Here is a 15,077-nt window from a genome sequence, read left to right on the forward strand (position 1 = left end):
TTCTGCCATCTTCTTGTGAGTATCAGACGATATCTGTTCTTGATCCTGCTGGTATGAATTTTACGACATGGAACACAGTGACACGCACCACAGTATCGACTTTTACAAAACAGGTGACGCACAGTACAACAGGTAAGACATGACGTTGTTTCCTGATCCCGGTTATTACTATACCAACACCGTCATTTCTGACTCCAACGGGCCACCATATCTTGCGCCACATGGATATCAAGTGATGGACTGGTCCGGGTCTCCGTACTTAGTCTCGTCCCGTCAGTAGTGTTATAAGACAAACCCCTATGATGATCGACACAAAAGTGACAAAATAACAAGCAACATATAATTTTCAACATAACAAAATAGCGCAAGTTGACATGTCGAACTCGTGTTACTAAATTTGAAGAACAATCCCGTGTACTTGTATAATGTTATGATAAACACAATTTAAGAAACAAAATACATACCTTGAAATTGGTCTTAATATTTCAAACTGGGGAGAATTAAAAAAACGGGTTGTGTCAGCATATAGAGTGCGTGAAAATATAAAACCAACCATTATCAAGTACGTTATATGGGGTCAACGTTTTCATGGTATAAAAAATGATAACAAAAATCACAACAGCTGAACAACGACAGGACCAAGGTAACTCACGTGAGCTAAGTGGCCTCTTGCTTCCCCTGAAACTCGAATTTCTTAATTTTCTAAATATTCAAGAGACATGAAACGTGTTATGTGTCTTTTGAAAATTTAGAATATGACGGAACGAGAGTTTGGGATGACTGGTTACTAACTAATTAGAATAATCTAACTAAGTTTCGGGACAGGCCAGGTCCGTAGGACATTGTCACTATAACCTATGACTAACTCGCACTGGTTATGGAACCATATTTATCAAACCGTACTAAGTAAACAGTGAGAGAGAGAGAGAGAGAGAGAGAGAGCACACACAAAATAATAAACAAGCAGTGCATGTATAGCAAAACACTGCTGATTTAATGATAAACTTTGGAATAACATGCTTGGTTGCAACACATTTCTCAATATAAAATGTAAATTCACAAAAGATGTAAAGAGCCGTACACATGTTAACAGGATATCAAACACTGAGGTATGCTCTGCAAAGTTCTTCTGTTCGCTGTACAATGGACACGTATTATTCTTAGGTTTGATATGAAAAAAAAATAATTCTAATGTAATCTATATTAACAACATTATGATATTTCGCTTCTAAAATGTACAGATTTAAAATGGTTTGTATATTAAATATAAATAAAGATATAGGCAAGTTTCTGCAGATGTCACTCCACCTGAGATCTATTGTTAGATGTTTGATTGACAGACGGCTAACAATTTGGGGTGTTAATGTTGCAAAGATACAAATTTTATACTCCCCATTTCAGAAACAATAACGTTTAAAAGTTATAGATTGCTACCATTCTCATTATTATCAAAATATATTATTTTTATTCTAAATTCTCTGATCATCGTGATGCGAGAGAATTGGGACTTGTAAACGTTTTACAATTAAAACGCAGACATAGGAAAATAGAGTTGGAAGTGTCTAAACTCGATAACCACGTCACAATCAACAGATTGTGAGACATCTTCAAAACATTCTGCCCATCAAATTATGGAAGAACATGTGCCATCCAAGTTGACATCATCTCGCTTTAGCCCGTCCTAAATCAACTGATGTCCAGAAGAAAAGCAGGGAATACAAAAACCGTCCTTGTTTTTCATATTGCCCCAAACAGTAAAACAGTAGTTAAAATGACTACTGTATAATGGCATGTACCATAACAGTAAAACAGTAGTTAAAATGACTAATGTATAATGGCATGTACCATAACAGTAAAACAGTAGTTAAAATGACTACTGTATAATGGCATGTACCATAACAGTAAAACAGTAGTTAAAATGACTACTGTATAATGGCATGTACCATAACAGTAAAACAGTAGTTAAAATGACTAATGTATAATGGCATGTACCATAACAGTAAAACAGTAGTTAAAATGACTAATGTATAATGGCATGTACCATAACAGTAAAACAGTAGTTAAAATGACTAATGTATAATGGCATGTACCATAACAGTAAAACAGTAGTTAAAATGACTAATGTATAATGGCATGTATCATGCAAAGTGGTAAAACTTGTTGTAGGCGACTACAAGCAGTACTAGTCAAATGATTCATGACCTAGAATGGCTTACCCTACAATGGCGACCGCAAGGTAGTTACGATATATATTCATTACAACACCCCCGTGGATACTCTTTCCGTCTTGCTATACCGTCCTGAAGAACATACCTCTTCGGCATAAGAGTATTGAACATATGGAGCGCCAAATTCACATAAACTCGAATATTTGAAGATATCTTTATTTGATGCGCAAACAATTCAGTTCAAGATCTCTTCATACATATGTATAATTGAATTGATGCGCACTATAATGCAATTGGAAAGAGCAATAATTCAATTAATGCCGGCATAAATTCAATAATGAGCGCAATAACTAAATTATTGCTCTCTTCAATTGAATTAATGATATAATTAATTCAATTGATGAGCGCTATGATTCTTTTAGAGAGAGCAACTATATAATTAGAAATATCTTCATTTCAACATATCCACAATTGTTTTAATGATCTCTTTTAATTGAATTGTTGCTCTCTTTAAAACAATTGATGAGCGCATTAATTCCTTATACAAAGCGTTGTAAATGATTAAAAATCATCGAACTTCTCATGTACAAACGGATTATTGAAAGGTGAGGGGTTGTCCCCCTTTTTGTTCTCTCTCTTTGTGGGTGATTTTGAGAATACATTAATCAATAGCTTATGAGATGGAGTTCACTTTTTTTGATAATGTATGCTGATGATCCTGTACTTTGTTCTGTATCAGCTACAGGTTTTCAAAATATGTTAAATACTTTATCAGAGTATTGTAACAAATGGGACCTAAAGGTTAACATTAAAAAAAGCCAAAAGTTCTTGTCTTTCGTAACGGAGGGAAAATAAACCCACCAGCAAATGGTTTTACAATGGTAGCGAACTAGAAGTTGTTGACAGCTTCAATTATCTTGGTCTTACTTTAAATTTTAATGGTAAATTTATAAAATCTCAGTGTATTATCGCTGAACAGGGTAGAAAATGTATATACCATATTCTTCGAATTTGTAATAATCTGTCACTGAATATTGTGAATAAACTTCATGTATTTGATGCTTGTGTTTTGAATTATTGTAGTGAAATTTGGGGGTTTTAACCCAGGTAACGATGTTGAAAAGGTGCATGAGAGGTGAAGATAACGAACAGTGATCAATTTCATCAATCCCATAAGCCATACAAAATATATAATTGGGAAAACACGGACCCCTGGACACACCAGAGGTGGGACCAGGTGCCTAGGAGGAGTAAGCATCCCTGTCGACTGGTGACACCTGCCATGAGCCCTATATCTTGATCAGGTAAATCAGAGTTATCCTTAGTCAAAATCAGTGTGCCACGAACGATCTAACAATTGGTATGAAACATGTCAGACAGCATTTGACCCAATGATATGTTGTATCGGCAAACTAGATCGTTGTAACGACCATAGAATTTGCGAAATGCTTACTTTAAACGAGACTGTTGAAACCCCTGTGCCATCAACTTGTTTGTCAGTAGCTTGCATCGATTTAAAAAGGGATCATACGCAGAACAAGCTCTTGCGTATCGAATCAGTTGAGATAAGTTTTCAACCGACAAATGTTCATAGATAGTTGCAGGATGTAGTTGTCTATTGCATTGCAAATAATATTCGTGTATAATGAGCGCTCAGTGGGCCATTTTAAGTAAACTAAACGGGTAGTTTTTCTTCGAATATCTCGGGAAGTGCTTAAAGGTTATGAAGGATTTAGTGACAATCTAGATGAGTTCATCATCGGATACCTGGTCTCATCTTCTGCTCGGGTAGATCAGCCGTGGGTATATCCGACGATGAGATAAGTTATACTTGCAAGTCAAAAGCTACAGAATACAGTATAACATGCCTTTATTTGAATGTTTTCTCACTCTCCGACATTGAATATTCTGTAATAAAAGGCCTTTCTCTATTACGCATGTACATAATTAGGGCACCCAGACGCTTGGAGATCATGTGGTACTGCATAAAATTCACTGATCTGACCTATCAATAAATGTGTTCAGGAATCTGAGTAAGAAGTCTGGAATGCAAAGAAGTACACATGATTGTATTCAAGAAAATCTTCCAAATTATAACTCTTCAGAGACCATTAGGAAAGTTACACGACTTCAAGGTGAAAATCTTTCTCGTCTGGAGATAATACCGATAACTCTAACAATGACCATGACTACAGAACCTAAAATTGCTTATCTACCAGAAAACCATGCAAAATGTGGCAGAAGCAAGGTTGTCGGATTAACAGCATATTTTGTGTGCAATAATGTACATCGATATGAAATACTTAAATTGACATATTTTTTTTCGGCGGCGTATTCATTGAATAGAACATAGAACATATTTTATTTTCCAATCAAGGGCCCTCAAGGGGCAGCATGAAAATATATACAAATACTTTACATATACATATACAAGTAAAGAAAGAAGTGATTACATAACACATAGTTGCATGCAAATACAGTGTCATAATAAATTTTCCAGTTATATTTAGAATAGATGGCTCTTCAGAACGTAGTATGTAAATGAATTTTTGTTCATCATTGAGATTAGTAAAAAAAAAATTAATTGTTTTTCTATAGCACCACAAAGGATTTTCTTTCATCAACAAACTTTTCACATTTAATCAAAAAATGAATCTCATCACCTAATGAACCGGAGTTGCATTTGTTACATATTCGTTCATTCCTAGTAATACCAGAATATCTACCAACTTCAGTCATTAATTTATGAGCTGATATCCGTAACTTAATAGATCTTCTAATATCATAATTTTTAATTTTATTAAGATAGTTCTCAAAACCAAAGTGCCCCTTAAGTTTGAAATAAGTGCACAGTTTCCCATCAAATAATTTATTTTGATTATTGTACCAGGTTTCAGTGTATTTATCACAGAGTAGTTTCTTTACAATTTTCTTAAATCTATACTGACTAAAATCTCTGAACAGATATCCAATTTTATTATAATCTAACGCTTTTTCTACTAGTGAGTACAATGACAGTTTGTTGTTGAAATGCAAAGATTTACTACATAGATAAGCATCCTGAAGTAGTTTAAATTCACTTAGGTTTTCAAGCCTGTACCAATAACAAATGATTGATTTCAAAATATCAGCCATGCTACTAATTAACAACATCCCTTTTGTTCTGGGAAATGTATATCTTATCCTTTCTATTTCAACAAGAAATGTTAGTAAAACATATATTACCCCCCCCCCCCCCCCCGTGCAAAATTGAAAAGGGTTATACACATGCATCATTCAATTGATAGTAGCTCCAAAACAATTCAAGATATTGAGCGTACAATATCATCCTATGTGCAGAAGGGATTGACCGTTCACTGTATAACCTAAAAAGTAATAGGGATCATCTACTCCTTGGGAATTACCAGTGTATCAAGTTTGGTGTCAATCAAGAAAATGATTCTTAAAATATAGGGGACAATACTAGTATATTACCATGTCCAGTTTGACCCTTGACTATGTGCACCCAAAATGAATAGCGGCCATATACTAAATATGATGTACCAGTATACATTATGTACCATGTTTGATGTCTGTCAAGCAAAGGGTTCTCAAAATATTGATGTCCAAAGTGGATTGACCCTTGACCTAAAATCAATAGTGGTAACCTGCTCCTTAGGATGCACCAGTGTTCCAAGTTTGATGTTTGTCAAGCAAAGGGTTCTCAAGATATTGAGCGGACAGTATTTTCCTATGTCCAGTTTGATTCTCGACCATGACGAACACAAGCCTAGCGTCTGAAAAGCTCTTGTACAAAAAATGACAGATTGTAATGTCCCTGATAATCTCCAGGTGTATGTGACCGGACACAAAAATACACAATCCCTGAACAAGGTGCCCACAAAGTGTTTCTATAGTGTAGCATGTACAAATTCAACAAAGTTTCATAACTCCTGTAAAATTTATTGAATCAAAATGACAGCGATATATGATCAACTACATATGGTGACTAACAATCCTACAAAAATTGAATAGAATCCAGTGAGCTGTTTCTTGGGAGTTGCGTCCACAAAGTGTTCCTATAGTGTAGCACGTTCAAATTCAACAAAGTCCCATAACTCCTGTAAAATTTTCGAATAAAAAAGGCGGCATAATATGATCAACTACACATGGTGACTAACAATCCTACAAAATATGAAAAAATCCATTGAGCAGTTTCTGAGCAGTTGCGTCCACAAAGTGTTCCTATAGTGTAGCACGTACAAATTCAACAAAGTCCCATACCTCCTGTAAAAATTGTCGGATCAAAATGGCAGCGCAATATGATCAACTATACATACAATCCTACAAAATATGAACAAAACCCGTAGAGCGGTTTCTGAGGAGTTGCGTCCACAAAGTGAAGTGGGACGGACGGACGCACGGACACCGATATTTCTATGTCCCCTTCCGCGTTGCGGTGGGGTACAAAAAAGAAAGACCCCCCAAATTAGAGGGAAAAAAACCCCAAACAAAATACCCCCCCCCCCAAAAAAAAACACCATCGCAATGATCTGGCCATTTAACACTGTCACCATAGTGATTCCCGCCATCACCTGTCTCCATGGTGATTCCAGCCATAACCACCGCGATTCTCGCCACCACTACCACACATTCTCACAACCACCGACAGATAATCATGGTTTGGTTTGTCGTTAGCACGACTGATGATTTCACAATCGATGATTATCGCCGGATATGGAGATTGATTTTGCTGTATTGTATTTTGCTTAACGTCTCGCTCGAGAATCTTTCACTCACATGGAGACGTCACCAAGACCGGTGAAGGGCTTCAAATTTAGTCCTATGCTCGGCGCTTAAGGCCATTGAGCAGTGAGGGTTCTTTAGCGTGCCACACCTACTGTGACACGGGACATTCGTTTTTAACAGGCCCGTAGGAAGCAATTTCACTTGGGGGGGGGGGGGGCACAACACCAGAGTAATTTACGACAAAAAAGGGATATCGACAAAACCATTAGTAAAAAGATAACTGCATAAATATATGTGCAATCATTGAGGTGTACGTCATGTACATAAATCTAATTATGTACATAGAATCTAATTAGTTTCTCAGAAAACCCCTCAACTTTAATTTTAATTTTTTGGGGGTTTTTTGGAGGGGGGGGGGTTGTTGGGGATTTTTTATTTGTTTATATCTTTATCATTTTGTTATCAATCATTTCTGAGTCATAAGGTATTTAGTATTCGGTAAACTTTCCAAAAATCGCCAGTCTGTGTTCCTTTCACTTATGAACTCCTCAACTATTTTTTCTGGATTCAGATCATCAGTCTCATTTTTATGAACATGCAATAAAAGCAAATTGTTTGTTCGTATTTGGCTCATTGTTGATCTCAGTGATGTTTTCAATCTTTTCAAGGTGCTGAATGAGCGCTCACTGGTAGCGTTAGTTGCAGGAAGTACCAAAATTAGTTTGAGAATTTTGAGGATCTCGGCAAACAGACTTTTTTCATTTGAATGTCTGAAAAATTCAACCACACTTGGTATATCTGATGTAAAATCTTTTGGCAAAACAGTCTTTAACATTATAAGCTGGCAGTGAAGATCCTTTGGCTTCAAATCTGTAAGCTGGCAGTGAAGATCTTTTGGCTTCAAATCTGTATCATATAGGGTCGTGACAAAATTGAATTCTTCTTCAAACGTTTGACCTGTACAAACCTTAATTAAGAGGTTTTCAAGATTAACATAAGCTTTGTAACCTGGTTGGTCAAATCTAGATTTTATGCCAGCTAAAATCAGATCTAATGCCTCGTAAAAATCTTTCCTATACATATCTGCACACGATGAAAAAGTATGTGCTGCTGTCCCATCATCAAGTTTACGAGGAATTTTGCGTTTTCTAGTAATAACAGGATCATCGATGTTCATCTGTTTTGCTTTTTCAACAACTTCCTCGTAAAACTGAGTGAAGATTGTCTCATCTCGGAGACTTTGCAAAGCATTCATTGTCGTTGATGCCATTTTTTGACCATCACTCGCCGAGAGATTTGGAGCCTGCAGAGCCCTTGCCAAATTATCACTATAACGTAAAAGTTTTTCACTCAGTAAACACCCAAAGAAGAAATCAAACCTGCACATATAAGCAGCCACTCCCCTAATTCTGTTTCTCATTTCTACCTCACGCACGTATTGGAGGCTTTCATGTAAAACTTATACGGTACCAATTTTGATGCACCAGATGCGCATTTCGACAAATAATGTCTCTTCAGTGATGCTCAACCGACATGTTTGAAATCCGAAATAACAATGAAGTTTTAGAACTAATATAGCCAAAAACAGCGTGCCAAAAAAAAATAAAAAAAATAGAGTCAAATACGTCTAAGGATAAGAGCTATGCGTGAGGGAGATAATCCATAATTTTGAAATGAATTTCTAAATTTTATGACAGCAATTAAATATATATCCGTAATTTCGAGCTAGTAACGAAGTACTTAGCTACTGGGCTGTAGAGACCCTCGGGGACTAACAGTCGACCAGCAGAGGCCTCGACCCAGGGGTCATAATATAAAACTTATACGTTACCAATTTTGATGCACCAGATGGGCATTTCGACAAATAATGTCTCTTCAGTAATGCTCAACCGAAATGTTTGAAATCCGAAATAACAAGAGGTACTGTGAGCAATGCTCACTAAGAATACCCCCCGCTTACCCCAATCTCCCAAAGGGTGTTGGTAATAGGTAAAACTTCAGTATTATGATCCAAAAGGTATCTAGGAACACAGCATCTCCATGCGATGAAAAAAGCCATTAAAGAATTTAAATGGAAACCATATTGCTACTTCGATGTCCAGTGCGCGTGACCTTTGACCTTTTGACCCCAAAATCGATAGGGAACATCTTCATCCCATGGGTAGTCCATATATATGATATGGTGACGGTAGGTGGAAAGGATAATGCTTTAGAGCCCGGAAACCATTGCGTCTACAGACGGACGGACGGACAACCCGATTCCAGTATACCCCCCACAACTTGTTGCGGGGGTACAACAATGAAGTTTTAGAGCTATTATAGCCAAAAACAGCGTGCCAAAAAAGGAGGAGTCAAATTCGTCAAACATTTCTTAGAATTTCGTAGTTTGACAAAATGCTCAAAAATGTGTCGGCTTTTATTGTCCATCTTGTGGGACACAAAACCCTTATTCCCGCTGACGTTTTTTCTAGATTTTGGGCATTTTTTAATGTATTGAAAATCATCTCCCTTCTTGGAGATTCTTTAATCAACTTTGTTATATCCTTTGCAATGTCCAGGGTGTCTCTAAGCAACTTACATCCCTTAATAGAATCACTGCAAGCTAGGTTAAGAGCATGACCATAACAGTGTATGTAAAGGGCTCTGGGTTCAAGTGCATGAATTTATGTTGCAACACCTGTCTTTGAACCAGCCATAGAAACAGCCATGTCATAACACTGGCCTTGTACTTTGTTGATAGGTAGATCGAACCTCAAAAGGGCATCTTTAATTGCTAGGGTTATTGAATTAGCCCCAATGCCAGAAAGACAGTACATCCCTAATAAATCTTCATGAGCGGTAAAATTTTGATCAACCCATAGAATGCATAAAACAAGTTGCTCTTTGTTAGAAATATCTCGTGTTTCGTCTGCCATTATTGAAAAGAATTCAGACGATTTGATGAAAGCAACAATTTGTCGCAAAACCTGCAACCCCATCACCTGCAAAATTTCACTTTGTATATCTGGAGCAACATACTTATTTGTCTTGCGTTGTAGCCATTCCTGAAGCTGGGGATCACGTTTAACCTCTAGCATGAGAAGTTGATTAAAGTTCGAGTTTTTCTCGTCTGTGTCACCCCGAAGAGCAATTCCTTGTCGAGCAAGAAACTTCAAAATGTTTGTGATTTTAAGCAAATTCTCTCTGTTAGACTTCTTCTCGACCGTGCGTCTTTGAAAGACATTCTCCAACATCTTTAACCTCCTCCTTTATCGTAAACTCTCTTTCCATTGCCTCTTTATGGCAATCACTTTTCTCGTGTGCGGCGAATTTTGTGGTTGCTTTTTTTCAGTTTAACCACTTGATATGAAAGCTTTTTCTTTCTTGTGACAACTGAGTCTTCTGATGAAATGATTTTATGCAAGGAAAACAGAATACAACATCTTTGATTTCTACATAATGTAACCAAGACCACCGATCAAACCAGGAGGCATTGAAAGATCTCATCTTTTACCAAACTTTTTTGCTGGAAAGAAAATATTCCGTGGCTGATTTGGGGTACTACCGATCTCTGGTGTATGCCATTTTTCATGTACTACCTGGGCCTTTTGAACTGGTATTTCTGAGATATCATCTTCTGAAGAAGAAGAAGAAGAATCAATAAAGGAACAACCTTAACATGTTTGTCTGTTTCTTTGTTTGCAGTTTTCCTCCAATTTACCTGTTTCAATAGACTCCTCATTTCTGTTAGACTCCAAGAGTGAGGAAGGACTATCTTGTGATTGTTTTGGTTCAAATGAGCGATGAGGTTCAGAATCCTCAAAGGATAACCTCGAACGCTTTGAAAGAGGTTCCTCATGCTTGTGAATACAGGCAACAAAATGATTAGGTGTCCAACCATCTATTTTTGTAGCAATTGTTTGAGTCCACATGATGTGGATAGCATCCTGATATTCTTTAGCATCAGCACGGTCAAGAGGAACAATAAGCTGATTATGATCTTGTCTGTTTACACCAGGGTTTTGCACCTCGGGGAAAATCGACATGATTGGTTTCTGCAAAACGTTAGAAGCTACGAACATATGTAAAAGGCTTTAATAGTAACCGTTCTGGGTTGTTTTTATTGTTCCTTTTGTAACGAAGCAATCAAATCACCAGTAATTAAACACTCTTCTGACAGGGAACTTTCAAAGACATATTGAAGTGAACTTTTGTTTGTGGACATGGTCACAAAAGTGTTTTCATTCGTGTAGCGCTTCAGTTTTGAAACAAGTTCAAACACAATTCGTACCCTCATTTCCTTAAAATTGTCCTCATGTCCAAACACAAAAATGAGAGAGTTCTGAATAAACAATTCCCATCACCATATATCTGAATCGGGATAAGCTCAGAAGGAGCATCATTTGAATAAAGCTCTGAGGAAACAGCATCTTTTCGAATATTCGAAGTTGAGATATTAGGTATGCTTGTTGGAAGAGGATATTTCTTTAAAAAGTTGCCCTTTGAGTCTAACAAGAAAACTTAGTGCTCCCCATCCCTTTTTTCCTGCATTCCTTGCTTCTTCGTGCACTTTTTCGAAAAATGCCTTTCTTTCGTCCGTCTGGGCATATATTGTGAAATATAATCAAAGTTAAAACTGTGCCGAAGGTTGATCTTACACTGATACGATAGTGTTTACTCTTGGACCAAGAATGAAACAGGTCTTGACAGCCTGAGACTTTACAAGCTTTGAAAAAGTTGTTACACGTCATGACCTACGTCACATTGGGGTGTTACGTCACTGATAAATAGACTTCACACATTGTCGGGTTTACCTTTACCATAAAAACTGTGATGATAAAAAGTCAACAATTCATCATATTAGCTTTACAAAGAGATTTTAAATATTACAAACGTTGAACTGGTATTAGGGCCGTTGGGCATAGACATTTTTATATCAAGACGAAGTTTCTATGAACAAGCTATCTAATGAATTATTAGACCTTGAAAGTTAGTCAAGGTCACACATATTAGATACCTTTTGATCAGTCGTCCCTTGCGAGATTTTTTCACTCGTATGAGTCGTCAACAAATACCGGTAAAGGACTTTAAACGACACTAGTGTCGGGCACTTGGCAAAGGAACAGTCACTACATATCGTAGGTTTGACGCCAGATGCGGAGCTGGGAATGAGAACCGAACCATTACTTCATGATTACGACCTTTTGGATGATGCCCTAAGAACTGTTAAGGCATTAAGTGCTTTTCATAATTTTTTTTTTATATTTAAGCTAAAGGACACAGTCATACTGATTGACTCTGAGTCTCATTGAATTAAATGAACTTTCTGCTTAAAAATAATTATACATTACACTATATGTGAATTTTACTATATGAATTGGGGGGGGGGGGGGGGGGGGGGGACACAGGCCTAAATTTTGCAGCCCTTCATCGACAATGGTGACGTCTTCATCAATCTAATTAAAATTAGATGTTAGATCCGCTCGCGTACTCGCATACATAAATGTATGCGAGTACGCGAGCGGATCTAACATCTAATTTTAATTAGATTGCGTCTTCATGTGCGTGAAAAATTCTCGAGCGAGACGTTAAACATAGAACCAACCAAAACGGGTTTCCACTTTTTATATAAAAATGAGTCTCGATTTCATTTTCAGAAAAATAAAACTACCAAAAAAAGTATGACGAATCAACATCTATATAGTGATATTTAGTAAATACATACTACTGTCCTTTCTTTCAACTAATTCCTGAATCTAAAAGCTTTATACATCTTGTTTTATATTTAGGAACAATTTTAAATTATTTTAGAGTTCACAAACTAGCTTCCTCTACTGTTTGGGGTAGTTGGAAAATTAATGACGACAGCTTCAATTAATTTCACAAGACTTTGCAACGGTACTATTTTCAAAGAGACCAAATACTTGCGTAAATCTTGCCGAATCTTCATTGTGTTTTGACGTTTTGTTTGTTCATGACGTTTACTCAAGATTACTACCGGTAGTTTTGGTCAGATCTATTGTCCAAGTTGTCAATACCATTCCTATTTTAAGTGAGGGGTTGAATAAAAACGCAGTGTTGATAGTGATATTTGATGGTAAAGACTATGATGATAAGAATATCAGTAAAACTGATGGATGCTCCCCGAAATCTGATGGATGCTCCCCGAAATACATCTAACCAATGAACTACTTCATGAGGAATGACTCGCACAATGATCAATAACTGTTGAAATATTGTTGAAATGAAGGTTTTCCCCCTTATATAAGGTATAATTATGTTGAGTGACTTTGACCTTTCCGAAATGACCTCGAGAGACCTTGGCCCAAAAAATCACTAATTGTTGAAATGAATTTGTTTTTCATATGTAAGGTATTTGTTCTGAGTGACCTTGGCTTTTACAAAATGACCTTGAGTCTTAAAGCCCATTTGCATATTTCAGTCATTCCAGCGAAATGACACTTTTTACTAGTAGCAAATGATAAAAAATGAATCTTAAAATCCACTAACCATTAATTATTTTACATTTTCCTGATAGGAGTCCATCACCTGAAACTAATTGCAAATTTTCATTCGTAAAAGTTTTCTCATCAAAAAGTTATGATTGCTTGATCATGGGTATGTATTTGGAAGTAACGGAGGTTAGATTTGATGTTCAGAACACTGAATGTAACATTTTCTGTCAGATAACCTTGTCATGGTGGTAAATTTGCTGCTAATTTGTGACCTACAACAATTTATTGTCCGTAAAGAACATTCACACTTATCAACAACACATTTTCCCCCCGAAAAGCTGTTTATTCAAAGTAGCTATAGTTGACAAAATTTGGAACCATATTTTGGTTCAACAACAAACTGAATCATGGGGAAAATATGTCTCACAATGACGAAATATATATTATACTTCAAACTTTAGGTCGTATCAAATTTATCTGAACAATGTTTTTCTTCACGGAACAATTTTGGTATCAAATGCTCACACTTTGAAATGAACACATCAAAGTCACGAAAGTTAATATTCAAATTAGGGGATAGAATTATCTCTTCAAAAGTTCCTTTTTCGTCTCGAGTCGATGAAATGGTTGATTTCCAACGTAGTTTATACAAGTCCACGGGAAGAATTATTTATTTTCATCAATTTTCTACATTTTGGATTTTGTAACGGAAGTTATCAAAGAACCTTTTGTTTATCAAATGTATTCTCTAAACAGTTTGATCAGAAACAAAACAATAGCATTATCTATGATTTCCTTTCTCTGTTATAATGCTATTGACAAATTAATCATGAAATGATCACACTGTAAAGGTAAACTGGAATATCTTATATATGTGGTAACTTCCGTTACCAAGCCTGGAGGATAGTATCATTTGTAAAATGATATATGTTACATACTCGCTGGCTTTAGAATGGTTAATCATACTTATGCTTTATCATCTGAATCATGTGACTTCATATGATCGCCAAAGTAATCAATTGTATTCATTAACTTCCGATACAATTTTTATAAACCTACAACTAGTCTGTTTCCATTTTAAATTTAGAATGCAATGAAAAGTACATATGCTTTGTTTCACGTTATACATGTTTTCTCGTTTGAATTCACATAAATCAGTATTCTAGACCTATTCTATGTCATAAGATGGTTTAACTTTCAAAAATTAAAATACTTACTTTCCCTGGAAATGATGGACCTCTGGTATCTCGAAGGATTTATCTGTCCAGTCTTTGTTTTTGCCGCGTGTACAAACTTTTGTAAGCGCAATATAGATAATAACGCGTAACTGTAATGTGTAACCATACAGTTTTCTGGAACTCGGACCAGAAACTGTGGAATCGGAAGTCAATGATCTCGGAGGTTAAAAATTTCAAGCCATTTGTGCAAAAGTTCTCTCTTTGATTCGAGCCTAAATGCAAAAAATCATTTTGTTTTGCAGGGAAGAGACACCTCTTACTAATTATACAGCAAACTAAACTTATTCAATAAATTAGGTACAAATGTATGGTCTTGGAAGTTAATTCCTTATCTGTCCCAGAACAATCAGCTGTCAACATGAGAACCCAAGTCTTCAAATAATGAAATTTATTCAACTTTCCGTACTTTTTGATACTTAATGTACCCTTAACTTGAAAGTGAAGTGTTTTGAGGGCATAGGCGTAGCTTGGGTTCGAATATTACCCAGAAGCTATCGACATTTTAACAA

Source organism: Ostrea edulis, chromosome 2 (assembly GCF_947568905.1).
Source record: "Ostrea edulis chromosome 2, xbOstEdul1.1, whole genome shotgun sequence".
NCBI classification, from domain to species: Eukaryota; Metazoa; Mollusca; class Bivalvia; order Ostreida; family Ostreidae; genus Ostrea; species Ostrea edulis.